This window comes from Silene latifolia, chromosome 1 (assembly GCF_048544455.1).
Source record: "Silene latifolia isolate original U9 population chromosome 1, ASM4854445v1, whole genome shotgun sequence".
In the NCBI taxonomy this organism is placed as follows: domain Eukaryota; kingdom Viridiplantae; phylum Streptophyta; class Magnoliopsida; order Caryophyllales; family Caryophyllaceae; genus Silene; species Silene latifolia.
In genome coordinates, this window is record NC_133526.1 from 179,787,602 (window position 1) to 179,803,675 (window position 16,074).

The window sequence follows — 16,074 nt, forward strand, 5'->3', positions numbered from 1 at the left end:
TGTCCGCAACCTTTCAAGGACAGATCCCGAAGATGCCTCGGGTACATTTCCTCACCATTGGCTGGCGAGCCTTTGTCCGCAACCTTTCAAGGACAGATCTCGAAGATGCCTCGGGTACATTTCCATGTCTTGGTTGGCGAGCCTTTGTCCGCAACCTTTCGAGGACAGATCCCGAAGATGCCTCGGGTACATTTACTTACCGTTGGCTGGCGAGCCTTTGTCCGCAACCTTTCAAGGACAGATCCCGGAGATGCCTCGGGTACATTTCCTTACCATTGGCTGGCGAGCCTTTGTCCGCAACCTTCCAAGGACAGATCCCGAAAATGCCCCGGGTACATTTTCTTACTAAAGCTGGCGAGCCTTTGTCCGCAAAAGTGCAAGGACATATCCGAAGATGCCTCAGGTATGACTCCTTCCTATGGCTGGCGAGCCTTTGTACGTAGTGTAATGGACTTTAAACGACCCGCACGGACAGTCGACAGACTCTAAACTGTTCCCGACGATAGGTCCTTGGCTCATACCCTCGAGTCGCCTTGGCGTCGCCCTTCCTGACGACAGGTCCTTGGCCCGAATCCTTTCGAGCCGCCTCGACGTCGCTTGGGTCTCCAGGTTGTAATCTTCGATTGACCTGGGGGCTCTACTTTGACTTTCGCCCTGTCCAAGCCTCAGTCAAAGTGGGGCTCAGAGATACCCGGATCTCGCCGAGACTCCAACAAACACCCGATGATTATCGGACTACAACATGCTTTGGAATCGCGGCGTTTGATCGACAGTTTGTGTACAACTTTACGTCAGAAAACTTAAAACAATTTCGAAAATAAAACATCTCAAAACATTTCAAAAATACCTCGAGTGTTTAATGCACGACGACGGGGTCGCAATGACACTAACTAGAGTCAAAACCGACACCGGACCAAAAACCGACTCAAAAATTCAAATCCCGACTCCAACAACTAGTCAAACCGAGTCAACCACCAAAAACAAAACATTCCAAACCTTCTACCTTAAGTTTTCCCGGATTCATGTTGGTCAAGTACCAAACATGTGACTAAAAAATCTAGGATAGAACAAATCATGATTGCGTTTGTTGTGAAAGTGACAACACAACTCGAAGAACCGCGACGTGGCTCGCGCCTCTTTGAGCAGCCCAAGTGGCCACGTCGCTCAAAACTCACACAACCACTCATTCTCCTATAAATACCCCTCAAATGCCACCCATTTGGGACTTACGCGAGTGTCCGACCCCTCTTTTCTCTCTTAAAATTCTCGACTGCACTTCTTAAGTCACAATCCGACACGTATTTACGACCTACCGATCGTAAACACGAGCCTTACACATTGTTTGGTACCGTCATTGTGCATTAAATCACTTGACCGACCACTTCGACCACTACACCATCACTAAACATCTAAAACACTCTTTTTACTTACCTAAACGGTTTTAAACCGAGTTTTTTCCGATCAAACGAGTTGTTACACTTACGTCGGTCACTCGCCATAACCAAACATGTAAGTGTGAGGGTGTAAAAATCCTCTTTTATTATGTTTTCATTTGTTTCATGACTATAACATGCTAAAACATGAACCAAAACATGGAGTAAACGAGCCAAAACTGATTTTTGGTCTAAGGCAGAAGCCCCTTAGGTCGCCAACTTGCTCGCGCCTAAATGGGGTGTTCAGACCAGAGATCAACCTTGTTTGTTCTCGTCACTTCCTTTTAATCCACTTTCATATTTGTAATCGGTTTTCACCATTATAAGTATTTTCGAACCCTTTTTACTTTATTTCATTTGTTTTAACCATAAAACATTTTTCACCCTTGGTTCCTCATACCATGACGGTTAAATCCGTGTTTCGGTGATAATATTTGGTTAATGACATTTAAAAGGTATTTTAAAGCCTTTTATTTCATTTCTTTACATTTTCAAACAAACATATTAGTCACCAACACAAAGTCATCCTTGGTTCTACATACCATGTCGGATTTTAACCCGGGTACGATGATGAGTATCGACTAATTACATTCAAATGGACTTAAAACAATTAGTCCATAATCACTTTCAAAACTATTCATGTCAAGTTTGTCAAATCGAACCTGACACCGAATATTATCAAAATAATGATGATTATTCGAGTCTAGTTCTTCAAATCAACAAATGCGGTCTAAACGACCCCTTCAAATCAAACCGGGTTCAAATACCCATTTTCAATACATTTTATAACGTTTTCTAAAAGGTCAGAACACGGCACATAAACCGTGTGCTAACCCGCGCCTAAACAGCCTCTCCATTTCTCATTTTCAAAACCAGAGGGAGGCCCCTTACACCGCCGGCTGGCTCGCGCCTCATATAGCCGTCTGGCACAGGGCCTGTTTCTTTCCAGCATTAGTCTAGGACGATCCCGACTCCGGTTAACCCGGATATAGGACGGATCAGATGACTATTCAAAACCATATTTGCAAAATGCTTTACTAAGACAAATGGATCATGTTATGCACCCTAAATCTAATACGGTAAATGGATGTTTAATTTCCGTCTTGCATGCAAATCAATCATTAATCCAACTTGACATCTTATACTTGATACTTGGATTAAATCAACCGACCTAGAAAGCTCTCACATGTTAGGTTTAAATTATTGGATGCGCATTCATGCATTTAAACCATTTTATCAACTTTTGCATTCAACCAACCAAGATCGATCAGTAGAGGCCGCTAACGCGGGCGGGATTGGGTGTCTGGTTAAAGGGCTTCCCAATACGTACCTTCACCTCTTACTCAGAAACTTTGGGTAGTGGAAGACCTTACCCAGGGCGTACGAGAGTCATTCTAGAGATAGGATGCTAAAGAGGGACGATTTCCTTATCTTTAGTACCTATGTCAAACGCTGCTTTGTGCTTCAATTTGACCGAGGTATAAAGTGGATTTCGAACGGGTTCCAGGCATCCCACAAATGCTTGGTGGCGACTCTGAACATCTCTAATCATTTTGAGACCCTTACCGAGATGAAACCGACCGATCTAAAACGATCCGGTCGAAAGCATTTTTTACGCCGCCGACGTGGCTTTCAAAAAGACCGCTGCATGTCCACAAATCGGCTGGGCTTGCAGGTGGGCCATGTCCATAATTGGACAAAGTTAAACAAATGTATTCTTATATAAAAGACTAATTAAGTTGGGGAACTTACCCTCCGAATCAGATGCTGCCACTCGTCAAGGCCAGCATCTGTCACCGCCTTGCCAAAGTCGCGAAGCTCGGAGATCGTCGTCATCCCCGCCGCGTCAGTGTACTCAAGGGTCTCGGGGTACGCTGGGGGCTCGACGCCCGCGGCCTCAACCTCCTGCAAAATTTAAATGGTTTCCATTAATCGATGATCATTCATTATGTTTTCTAACCAATCGAAAGAAAGGTGAAGTACTTACCACGACCGGCCAGTACGCCAACCTCCGGTAGAGGAACGTCGAGTTGTCCTCGTCAGGAAGAAGGAGAGCGTCACCACCGACGTCTGCCAAGTCAGCCTCCCTCTAAGCATCAGAAGGCTCCCTGAAAATCGTCCGAGGAGGGTCGATGGGGACCGTGAAGGCATCTCGAGAGCACTGGCGAGTCAAACGCTCGCCAAAGTACCACACGGGACCCATCGACGTCCTCAGCAGCAACCAGCTCGAGCTCCTGGGTCGAAGGACCTCAGCCACAAAAGGAGGGACGCCAGTGTAGTCCGCACAAGATCTGGGCACCCACTAAGATAGGCTAACGAGAGGTTATGATCCGTTCTAAAATAAAGTAAACGAAGAAAGGTGAGTCGAGGATACTCACGCCCTCCAGCTGCAGAGCGTTCACATCTTGTCGACAGACGTTGTGAGAAGAAAGCTGACTCTTCTTGCGACACATCACCCAATCCCTCACGACGGGATAGGCTCTCTCCTCCGACTCCGTCCTCTTGGGCGCGAAGCTCGGAAAGTAGGAGTACACCCACGCCTGCAAAACAAGGTAATCAATGATGATCTTTCGTGATTTGATAAGAAAAGGAAATGATCTTTCATGATACGAAGTGAAGGTTCATGCCTCCAGCAATAGTCCAGGACCAACAGTGGTAGGAGATGTCCCGTTCTCCACCAACTCAGGACGAATCATGGCCCTCATGTAGCGAGTGAGGACCGCAAAGCCGGGAGTGACCCAGTTCGAACGACCAAGGCCACTCAAGTCAGAAAGGAATGGAAGAAGCTTTGTCGACAGCCTCTGCCCCTTGTCTCCAAGGTAGAGTGAAGATAAGAACCACCAGAGCCACAGACGAGCTCTCTGCTTTGCAGTACAAGGAGAAGGAGTCGTCTCCCTCCTATCGATCACCACCATCGTCAGGGTCTTCCCAGTAAAGTAATTCCGGACGTAGGAACTCGGCACCAACCCGGGAACCACAGCAGCTTTCGCCGCCAGGTTCCAGCCGATCAAGCTCCTAGCCTCAGCCGAGTCCACTCTCATGGCTGTATCCAGCCACACCACAGCCTCGGTCCCACACGGCAAGCCATAGATCATGCCGTAATCCTCCAACGTGACCCCAACCTCGCCAAAAGGCATGTGAAAGGTCAAGGTCGTGTCCGAGAACCGATCAAGGAAAGCTCGAATCAGGCAAAGGTTAGCCCGGATCTTCCTTCCCTTGATGTCCCACCACGCTCGTAGCAAAGCACCAAACGCTCCCCGCTCGATGATGGTCTGCTCCTCAGCCGACAGTCTCCCGTAAGCCTCCATCATCGTAGTGTAACCCGAGAAAGACCTGATATTCCCGACCTCCTATTTTGATTCAAAGCAAGAGCTATCTTTAGCTCGAATGAAAGAGGAAAGGGATAGCAAATGAAAATAAAAGAAGGTGAATAAAAGAATGATGAATTCAATTTACCAAGCTCTTCACCGTCCTGTAGGACAAGTGACTCTCCGCCGCCCAGATGAGATATCGGCTATCCCATCTCTCAGACCACTCGAGTGCTCCCCTCGGCTGATGACCGCCTCGTCAAACATTGGCCCGCCTCGGGGACTCCTCCTCAACAGCCTCCTCCTCGACGACCTCGTCTTCAGCTGCCACAGCAGCAGCAAAAGCTTGCTCTAATGCCTCCTCGAGCGTACGAGAATGGTTAAGAACAGTGTCCGCGTCCATGGGACCTCTCCCTAACGTAGAAGCCTCGTCACCTGCAAGAGTAGGGTAATTTAGGCCGCATCAATAGACGACGAGCCTTAGTTAGGGGATTTTCAAGCTTTCAAAGCTCCAAAATCGCTCTTTTCTCGCCATCTTTGGCCATTTTCCCAAAAACACAACCGCTCATGTGGTAGTATCGGTCAAGTCCAGTCTAAATTGAAGCCTCGTCATGGTTCGAGTCTTGAAAAAGCCGTGAAAAGTGTCTTGAAAAAGCCATCACAAATCAAAAATCTGAATTGTTAGGAAGTTTAGCCATCATACAAGGATTCCAAATATCAAGTTTCATCACAAATGGGCAATCCTAAGGCTATTTTCGAAGCAATTTACGGTTCAGCTGTGAGACCGACACAATTTCACTCAAACGCTCAAAACTCAATGAAAATTCGAAATGAACACATGGTGATGATCCTTATACTGCCAATTATCCATTTACAAAGTCAATTTTACAAGGCAAAATCGTTTGGGGAAAAAGCCCCAAATTTTTGACATTTTTTAGGGTTGGAAACCCTAATTTGTCGGTCCAAATTGTTCAAATGCGGAAGATTAATACAAAAATAATACACATACCTCGATTAGTCATGGCAAATGCAAGATTTTGATCAAATTTTGGCGAGAAATGGTTGGAATTTGAGATAGTATTTGAGGATTTATGTTTCGAAAATTATGAAATAAAACACGATTTTTATCGAGTTTTTACTCAGACAGGGACACATCCAGGAAAGGACGCAGCAGGTGCTGTGCCTCTTCCAAGAAACGCAGCCCTTGCTGCGCCTCTTCCTCCGTTCCCCTCCAAGTCAATTTTCGAAAATTCGTTATAAGTTCGTTATTTGTGGGCCCATATTTGGTGCGCCTCTTCCTCAACACCATATATCATATATTTGGTCCATTTGATGTTTATTCTTCGCTCGGACCCGTATTTTTGAGTAAACTGCGATTTTTCGTGGTACTTTATCAAGACCTCGCTTGCCACAACGAGCGAATACCCTCTGACAGGTTTTTTGACACGCCTCGGTTATGTTCCCCCAGCGAGAGTTCCGGACAACCAATTGTCCCTCTCAACACGTGGAGTTCAATCTCAAGTTTTACCGAAGTTTGTTTGAAGACCGACCCAAGCAGATTTTTCCCAGCGAGAATTCAAGACAGCCAATTGTCCCTCTCAACACGTGGAGTTCAATCTCAAGTTTTACCAAAGTTTGTTTGAAGACCGACCCAAGCAGATTTTTCCCAGCGAGAGTTCCGGACAGCCAATCGTCCCTCTCAAAACGTGGAGTTCAACATCAATCTCGAGTTTTGCCGAAGTTTTTTTGAAGACTGACCCAAGCAGATTTCTCCCGGCAGTTCCTACCGACGTCCTGCTGCCCTTTTTAATCCTTCAATATTACGTTTTGCCTTCCCCTTGGAGTCCGACAGAGTAAGAAGTCTCAAGGAATTTCAGGTATGGTCTCTTCTTATGGCTGGAAAGCCTCTTCACGGAGTCTAATGGACTTTAAACGACCCTCCCCGATAGTCGACAGACTCTAAAATATTCCTGATGATAGGTCCTTGGCTCAGACCCCTTGAGCCGCCTCGCGTCGCCATAGTCGTCAGGTTGTAATCTTCAATTGACCTGATGGCTATAATTTGACTTTCGCCTTGTGCAAGCCTCAGTCAAAGTGGAGGTTCTGTAGATACCTCATTTCCGCACCTCCCGCAAGCCACCCGGTGATGATTGGGCCGAATGTTTGGTACACGGAACGATTTATGACAGTTCGTAAGTTTATCATCAAGTGATAGATCAAACACTTGTGTCAACCACTTGGTCGTAATCTACGCGCCATTACGGTCGTTTTGACAGTAATTAGAGTACATTTGGAGTCCGGGTCAAAAACCGTCTTCATTTTCTAATAACCTTTTAAAATGCCGAGTCAGAATATTCTGGAATGTTCCGGATATTTCTATTCCATATTTTCAATCTTTTAATCTTTGGTAAATTATATCCCGAAATTATTTTATAAATAATAAGGAAATCAAGATCAAACCGCAATTCCATAATAGAAAAGCGGAAATCTTTCTTCCGCAGAAGGAAACCCTTGGGGGAAAAGACGCAGCATGTGCTGAGCCTCTTCCAAGAGATGCAGTGACTGCTGCACCTCTTCCCCAGCTCCTTTTGGCGTATTTTAAGATCTTTTCGAGATTTACTTCCAAAGTTTCACCGAAACCCTAATTCCTTCGTGTGATTAGTATAAATAGGGACCTTCGTTCCTCATATTTCTCACGCGAGTATCCGCCCTTCTATTCTCCCTTTGCCTTCTAAAACCACGCTCTTTCTTTTTGGCGTCTACGTACTTGAACTTTCGACCATGTAAGCTCGGATCCTTCTGAGTACCAGCCTCGTTTTGCATGACCGGCCAATTTGACCAACTCCACATCAATCAACTTAATCAACTTTGTTTAATTTCCTCTTAGAGGGCACTTTCATCGTATATTCGAGTCGAGCATCACTAAACGTTAACTTAGTTAATCTCGTTTCGTCAAACATGTAAGTGTGAGGGTGTAAATCCCATCTTTTATTATTGTACTTTAGTTTTGTAATCATTATTGTAAGGTTTACTTCGAAAATATATTTAAAACCGATTTATAAAACCTTTATTCAAACCCTTTTTACGGATTTACGGGAGACAAATGTCGAGAAGGAACGCAGCAACTGCTGCGCCTCTTCGAAGGGACGCAACACCTGCTCTGCCTCTTCCTGAGGCTGCCGCAGTTCCTGCTTTCCTTCTTTTTCCTTCGTCTTCTGTTATTTTCGTGTTTATTATCGTTTCGTCTTTGCTTGTTCTTATTTCATTAGCATGATAATTTTAGCATATAATCCTTAATAATTTATCATCATTAAAATTCCCGACTTAAATCCCAAGTAACTCATATTTGCGGGTTTTCGTCATTAAAATCAAATCCGGGTTTTAGAGATTCGATTCTTCAATATCAAGTCTCTGAAATTCATCTTTTGTATATTTTCATCTGTTAATTATCGTCATGATCATCATCAATAGTTTAGCATTAATAACCTAACTAGTTTGTTAATTTGTAATTAACCTTGTAATTAATCTTGTAATTAATTTGTCCTAATTAGTTTTATCCCGTCTTTTATTGTTTTTATGACCAATTTGCATGTAAATAATATATTAAACCACTTCTATCCGAGTCAAATAGCGATAATCAAGCATTAAATTCACCAATGAACATTAACGATATGTAATTCCGGCTTCACAGCCAGAGTTCACCTCAGGAATAGACGCAGTGAGCACTGCGCCTCTTCCAAAGGACGCAGTACTGTTGCGCCTGTTCCGGGTTGAATTCTGCCCTTGAACTTCCGTTGTTGCTTTGACTTAGTTATTAGCCTACGTATTAATTAACTATTACTCGTATTATCACCTAATAATCTGTTCGTTAATTTATTTTCCCTTTCTTTTTTCTCAAATTATCCGTTTTAAATGTATTTTCGACGTAAATCAATTAACCCATTGTAATTATTGTAATTTTCTTTATTGTATTGTATGCTTTATCATATTGTTTGTATGCTTTCACATGTAATTAATCTAAATCCCTACTTCGACCTAATGCATGTTAAATTACGTGTCTACTGACTTAGTTAATTCTCACATGTTAGGATTAATTTATTGGATGTTGCATTGCATGCATATAACCTTCAACATATCGAGTATAGATGACTTCCCTAATCATTAGTAGAGGCCACTATCGAGGCGGGCGGGATTAGGTGTTCGATCAAAAGAGCTTCCTAATACGTACCCTCACCTCTTACTCCAGATCTCTGTGAACATCCGTGTTCATTGGCATCCACGAGAGTCATTCTAGACATAGAATACTAAGGGTAACGAGTTCTTGGTGTTCATGTCACTACTTTGTGTCTTGACATGGCACGAGGTATTCGAACGGTTTCCAATTTTCCACAATAAATTGGTGGCGACTCCACAAATGCAAAAGCTTGCTCGCTTTCTACCCGAACGACCCCCCATGGGCCCGCGTCCACAATATTTTAGTTAGCCTTCGTGTTATGTTTTTGAGTTTGGATCGTGTTTGTCACATTTGTCAAGTTCAGTTATATTGCTTTTTTTTTTTTTTATAGCAACAAATAGCATAGCTTACAACAGAGCTTCATGAGCAAGATTATGAGCTATCCTATTTACTCCCCTAGGACAAAAACTAAGAGAGTAACAGTGAAAATGAGACGCAATAGACTTAATATCCTGGATAATGCAAGTAATAGACGTAATAGGCTTCTCCGCTCCTGCAACCTGCATAACCAAAATAAGACAATCCGTAACCAATCTAACATGAAGATTCCCTTTAACCAAGGCCCATTTTAGCGCCTTGATAGCAACCCGTCCTTCGGCTTGCAGGGCAGAAGAGGCATACGAGTGAGTGTGCGCAGTATTCCTTAAGGTCCCATCACCATCCAACAAGCACCACCCCATTCCAGAACTTCTATCAGCCCTCCAAGCAGCATCGCACTTAACAGTGCAAACATTTTTGCACACAGGTCCACCAACAATCCAATAGGGAAAGGAGTTTCTAATCCTCTTTGCTAGTCCAAAAACAGGAGAGAAGTCTAACAAAGACGTTTGAATGAGGCTAGCATCGTTATTGCATGCAACCTCATTCATACACTGAATGTCACCAAGAATAGAATTTAGAGCACCCATAAGCCAAGGGCGACGATTCCTGAAGACCATATCATTACTACAACACCAAATTCTCCAAAGGGTAGCGATAAGGGGAAAAAGGAGGGAGTTAGGATTTGGGCCAATTAAGAAATATGTAACCCAGTTTATGATCCAAACCCTAACATCAATATCCAACCCTCAACCCCCGTGATTCTAATTCCTAAAGGGGCAGCCAAACCATAAAGCCTTTGCAAAGATACAATCTCTGAAGAGGTGAGAAATAGATTCCACACAAGGAGATAAGCCATCGCAAAGAGTATAAGAAGAGCGCCAATTCATCTTTTGTTTGAGGAATTCAGAACCCACGGAAAGGGCGTTAGCCATAAATTTCCATAAAAATAACCTTAGTTTGTTGGAGATGGGCAACTTCCAGAGCTTTGATTTTCAAAAAGCCACAATGGTTGCAGACATTCTAGAGCGATTAGCAACCGCGGTAGGTCCATTAGATAAGGCCTTAGCAGCAGCATAATATCCTGACTTGACAATGAAGACACCGTGTTTTAGAAAATTTCCAATAGAAGGAGTCATTTGAGGGTTGACGGAATACAAGTTGCGAGGATTTTCTTTGTAACTCTCTTACCCGGATCGAAACCAAGAGAGGAGAGATCCGATCTTCTATGATTATCATGAAGGTCACCTACCAGGAGTATGGAGTCAGTAGGGGCGTCAATAGAATCCCCGCAAAGATCATGAAGACTATAACCCTTTATCTATTTACTCTTCCAAGCATTAAGACAAGAGGAAGATTCAATTAATTGTCCAAGCAATATTATTGTAGATAAGATCGAAACCCCAGACAAGGCTTTTAAGGGCCCATGACGACGCTTGGGGAGCCTTCCAACGATTCTGGAATTTAATATCATCTTGGATACCAAGCATGGGACCAATAACTTTACTAATAAGGCTTCCCAGATCATATATGATTCTCTAAGCAGACTTGACAATGAGGGCTTAGTTAAAACATCCAATATTGCGAAGACCAAGCCTCCCTTCTCCCACAGGCCTACTAAGGAAGTCTTTAATACAACAACGAATAGACTTATTAGTTCTGGTTCCACTCCACTAAAAATGCACCATCAAAGACTGAAGTTTTGATGTTACACTTACCGGTATGCGAAATACCGATAGAGAGAAAAAGGATAGTGAAGAAAGAATAGAATGAATAAGAGTCAATTTACGAGCCGAAGAGAGAAGAATATTATTCCAACATGATAGCCTTGACACGGCTGTCGCAACCCTATCAAAAATAAAACCAACCGGCTCTAACTTATGCAGCAGAGGTAAGTCGGGTATCGTATCCACAGGGAGGCGGTCACTATCTACTCGTTATTCTAGTCTGTTCAAGGTCACAAAATGGGGGTTTGAGTTGTTTAAACTAAAATAATGAGCTGAGTCAAAAGCAAAGGATTGAGAGAAAATATAGAAAGAGATACTAGGATGTCGGTTCACCATGATATCACACAAATCAGCTAAAAGTAGGCCAGTCGGTCTGATGTGAGAAGGGTAGTGGAAAGGTCCTCTCGGTCCGCTATCCGCCCTAAAGTACTACTAGCTTAGCTTTCACTCTCACTAGTGTAATCTATTGTTCATAGCAGGTCTGTTCATTTTAATCTCTCGATCTAGATCTGAATTTAACCAAGTTAACTAATTCAGTTGCATGCATTCAACCAAACGATTACAGTTAAATTGGTATCAAACAATTCTCACAACAAAACCTCCAGACTAACTAAAGCATCATCGATTAAATATTATGGCTCCTGTAATCCTAGCATGATAAACTAGCTACGCATAATTAAAACTAATCTAACAGAGATAAGGATGAGAGAAACTAATCTAATTAGAGGCGTAGATTAACAATAATAAATAAAAGAGTAAAGAGATTAAAAGCAATAAGAGCAATAAAGGAACAAGAGAAATTAAGTAGAGAGTTTAGGGGAAGAAAATACCGAACATGAGCAAGGGATTCAGAGAAATTCTAAATAATAAGTTTTTTAGGAGAAGAGAAAGTGTTAGGGAGATGATCTCGAAAAGGTCTCGAAACGATGCAGAGATGTTCGGAGTCGCCACCAAGAATTTGTGGGATGCTTGGAACCCATTCGAATCCACTTTATACCTCGGTCAAACGAAGCACAAAGCAGTGTTTGACATAGGTACTAAAGATAAGGACTCGTCCCCCTTTTATCATTCTATGCCTAAAATGACTCTCGTACGCCCTGGATAAGGTCATCCACTATCCAAAGGTTCTGAGTAAGGAGTGAGGGTACGTATTGGGAAGCCCTTTAATCGGACACCCAATACCACCCACGTTAGCGGCCTCTACTGATCGATCGTGGTTGTTTAAGTGCAAGAGTTGATAAAACGGCGTAAATGCATGAATGCACATCAAAAAGTGTTAACCTAACATGTGAGCTTTCTAAGTCGGTTTGTTAATCCAAATATCCAGCATAAGATGTCAAGTTGGATTTAGATTGATTTACATGTGAGAACGGAAATTAAACATCCATTTACCAAATTCGGGTTATGATGCTTAACACGATCCATTTATTAAAAAAGGGTGTCAAATGACAAAGTGTAAAAAATGTAAGCTTCTCAATCTGATCTGTCATGTATTCGGATTAACCGTAATCGGGATCGTCCTGGACAAGTGCTAAAAACGAGGTAGAACAGTGCCAGGCAGCCCCTTTGGGGCGCGAGCCTATTGGCGATAGAAGGGGCTCTGCCCAGGGTTTGAAATGTAAAAAACAGGCGGCCTCTTGGGGCGCGAGCCATGAGCCGACCCAAGGGGGTGTCTCCTGGTTTTTGAAAAGGTTATTTAAAACCGTATTTATGATTAAATAATTTGCATGTATTGTTTCCATGACTCGGAATAATTACTATTGTGTTAGTAACATTCGTTGTCGGATTTGCATATTTGAAAAGTATAGTTTACAAGTAAAAATGTAAAATACTTGATTTGAACTAATCATGTTAAGTTCATTTCTTTGTAATTAGTCAAGTTAATCATCGTACTCGGATTAAACCGACATGGTATAAAGAACCAAGGATGATTATGAATTATGATTAATATATTTACAAATGTAAATAAATGAGAAAAATGGTAAATAAAATAAAAGGGGGTTAAAATACCCTTTAATTTGTGATTAACCAATAATATCATCGGGTCACGGAATAAACCGTCATGGTATAAAGAACCAAGGATGATTTTTGTAATGGCCAAAATATGTTTATCATAAAAATGAATTAAAATGGTAAATAAAATAAAATGATTTCTTTTAAAATGTAATTAACAAATTAATATCATCGAGTCACGGATTAAACCGTCATGGTATTAAGAACCAAGGGTGATTATGATTTATGGTTAAAAAGTTTGTCATAAAAATGGTTTGAAACATTCGAAATGATAAAAACCGTAAAAGGAAAGAAGTAAAAATAAAAGAAAGTGTTGAAGGAAAGACGAACTCAAACACGTTTGAGTCTGACCTGGGCACCCCATTGAGGCGCGAGCCACCTTGCACAATAAGGGGCTTCTGCCTCAGGCCAAAACTAGGTTTTGGCTCGTCTAACCTAAATTTGAATCGTGTTATGCATCGTTCGTGCTTATAGACTCATAAAAACAGTAAATACATGAAATAAAGTGAGTTGTTTACACCCTCAAACTTACGTGTATGATGTTTGCGACGTAGACGACTTTAGAGATGGTTTGCTCGTAGCGACTACTCACTATCAAGAAGTTTAAAAGAGTGCCTTAAAAAAGGATTTGGTTTTGAAAATATGTTTGGAAATATGTTAATTAAAACATGTTGATTAATGAGTTGAGTTGGTCGAATGGGTCGGTCGAATGCACGACGACGGTACCAAACAATATGTGTAAGGTTTGTATTTACGATCGGTAGGTCGTAAACACGTGTCGATTTTGTGACTTAGGAAGTTGAGTATTGAAGTTTAAGGGAGATGTGAGGGGGCGGACTGTGACACCCTTAAATAACCCGATAATTAAGCGCGTAAATTCTACGGAAAAACTGGTAGGATATGTTTGTAATTGGTCCAACTATATAAAAACCTGTAATTTCAAAAAATTTTCTAAACCAATCACAACATCTCCAACATTCCCAATAGGCGGGTGCCAAAACCTGCAATTGCTAACAATCTAATTTACTTAACACCGCTAAAGGTAAGAAAATACATAATGATACAACCCAAAATAGAAAAGGGAGACATATGTCCCTTCAAATTATATACAAAACCAAAAGTTAAAGGTTTACTAATAGAATAGCCAAAACTAGGTCCAAGGTTCCTTATGCTCACTAGCTCTGCCCGTGACCCCAACAAAGCATCAACAACCTTTGTCAATCGCATTTTATACAAACACGAAAGCCACAATTCGGTGGGGAGTAACTTGAGTCCTCCCAGCCACGAATCGTCATAATTAATGTAACATGTAGTAAATCATGTAAACAATATGATAATTAATCTAATTTCCAAGTATCCTAACATATGAATGCTAAATTGACTAATTTAAACTATCATGTGAGAAATATAACAAGTAGTAATCCAAACTCTATCAACCATAGCCGGCTTGCATCTCACCTTCTATGATTCATAGAATCACCAAACAAGAAAGGGCAATATATCAAAGACAGGCATAAGTTCTTAGTACCGTCAATAGTCACTCTGTAACTCGAGTCTATACCACGAGGTAGGGAAGGTAATCAAACCGGTATCTTGGCTCAGCGGTTAATATTAATAAAACATGGCCAAGACACAACACAACCCTAGCCTAAAATCTGCGCAGACCTAGACATGCAGATACACACCACCGCACCCAAGACCCACAATTTTTCTAAAACAAAGTGAGTACCCTAAGGAGTCCACCAAAGGGTTGGCTAGTACTTAAGCTGACCACTTACTAACAAAATAAGTAACGAGGTCATGCCCCAACTTGGATATAAATCCACTAGTCAGGAACACAAAGGCTATTAAGCAGTGAACATATACTCGTCAGAGACTATAAAGACCTATCTATGATGAAGGCCAAAATACTCACCTAGGACCTAGTCACGGACTAGTCCCGCTTGAATACTTTAGCCCACACCACACAAGACAAGTAAGACACTCACTTAACCATAAGAGGACAAAAAGTCCAACTTACCAACCTAAATGCTAACATTCTATCATGTGAAAGGCTATATAAATGTCTATTCAACAGATAAACCAACAGAATCCTCAATACCAATTTCCAATTCTAACAATATTAACCATATTAAAGGCTTCGGGGAATCTAGGGCCGTTTTTACAATATAGGAAACTACTTAAAATTCAACTAACTACACATGTGAAATAGAGATATAATAAATGGCCTAAAGCAAGAAAAGGCCGATTATCTAATTCATTCAACCGAATTTTTACCCGCAACCCTGACCTGCGACAGTGCGGGTTAAATTGCGGCCGACCAATCACTCAATTAATCGACATCGCATCGATCAAAGGGACTAAGGCTCGATTTTGGCACCATCAACAAAACATTACAATTATCGCTATGTAATTCATTCTGAGCCTAATCTTTACAATTTCATTTTCTAACCTATACTAACATGAGCAACTACCAAAATAAATATAATTTTTACCTTTAACATAATTTTTACTACTAATTTGATTTAATTCAAAAGTTTACCCATACATTACTTATTCTAATTATATCATTAATGAACCTAAAATGACGAACAATGCATGGAAAACCGCGAAACAAGCAACGGGCCGACCCGGGCCAGCCATGGGCTAGCAGTGGGCTGCCAGCCATGCAATGCCCGCCGCCGCCCCTATTACTCCTCCTTTTTTCCGTTTTTGTTCATTTTAACATCGTCTCGAACATTAATTAATCGTTCCCATACTAATATCCTAACTTAAACTAACCAAAAGACATGAATTAACCATGCATGCATCAAATTTAAACATGTGAAAATTTCTACTCAATTAAAAATCACCCAAACATACAAAAATCAAAGCATGTGACGATCTTTCGTCGAGTAACTCGAAATATGTTACCTTAAGCTAGAAAAAGAGCAATTAGCATCTTAAAACCCAAACCCTAACAAGCACTAGCCGCTATCCTCGACAATATACGAGTCCCCAAACTCGTCCTCCAATTCTTCACCTTATTAAACAATAAAAAC